This window comes from Wasmannia auropunctata, unplaced genomic scaffold (assembly GCF_000956235.1).
Source record: "Wasmannia auropunctata unplaced genomic scaffold, wasmannia.A_1.0 LD334536.1, whole genome shotgun sequence".
NCBI classification, from domain to species: domain Eukaryota; kingdom Metazoa; phylum Arthropoda; class Insecta; order Hymenoptera; family Formicidae; genus Wasmannia; species Wasmannia auropunctata.
In genome coordinates, this window is record NW_012028354.1 from 1 (window position 1) to 1,132 (window position 1,132).

A 1,132-nucleotide genomic window follows, 5' to 3' on the forward strand; every position below is an offset into this window, starting at 1 on the left:
TGTGTGCCTTGTCGACTCAGTTACAGGGTAGACCATTTTAATCCATCCAGTCGAATATCTCGAAAATTAAGCCCGGGAGAGAAAAATTTTTCAGACAAAAGTTGTTTGGTTTCGAAGGGACCATAAGATGGTACCATTGGTTTGACCTTGAAGAATTATTTGAAAGTCACATGAAAGTCACCTCAATTTTTTAAATGGCATCCCCTATTTTTGATTACATATTCTTGTAGCTATATATATTTTGAACATATTAACAAGATATCAGGCTGTACCCATGATTCCTTTGTATGGAGAAATTCTCATGTAGGCATCTTCTACAGATACAACATGATGCCAATAATAGTCATTGTTGGCTATTCGGTAATTATTTATTTAAACTATTAAAATGCTTATAAAATTAATAAAATGTAAACAGCAAAATTATTCAATTAATATAAACATTTTTTTTTTTTAAGGAGATTCTGGTTATCCATTGGAACCATGGTTGCTAACTCTTTTTTCTGAAGTGCAGCCAGGTACCCAAGAAGAAAATTTTAATCAAAGACACAGTTCCACAAGAAGTACTGTGGAACGTTGCATTGGCGTTATGAAAAAACATATCGATGTCTCCTTAGATATCGTACTTTAGAATATACGCCAGAAAAAACAGGTTTAATTATAAATGCCTGTGCAGCACTGCACAATATGTGCATACGCGCAAATATACCTCTTCCTCCAGAACCCAAAGAGGAAATTATGGCTATGGAAGATAACATGAACGATGAAGTAATACATTAGCCAATACCGAAAGGCCGAGCTATATTTAATAAAGGGCAGAGGATACGTAATCATCTAACAGCTCGATTAGCAAATAACGAATAATTTTACACAAATATTCTCAAATATTTTTTTAAAGATTAATCAGTAAAAACTTTATTTTAAATTTTTTTCGGCTTGAAAACTACATAATGCCCTTAAATTAATTTTTATTATACATACCAAATTTGCATTTACAAATTGTTTGATATACACTGCTCAAAAAAATTATGGCATAGAAAAATTGTGAGCAAAAATTGGTCAACTTTGGTTAACGGTAACTCCGCGAAAAATCATCGTAAAATAATGAACTTTTTTTCAAATGAAAGCTTGAAAT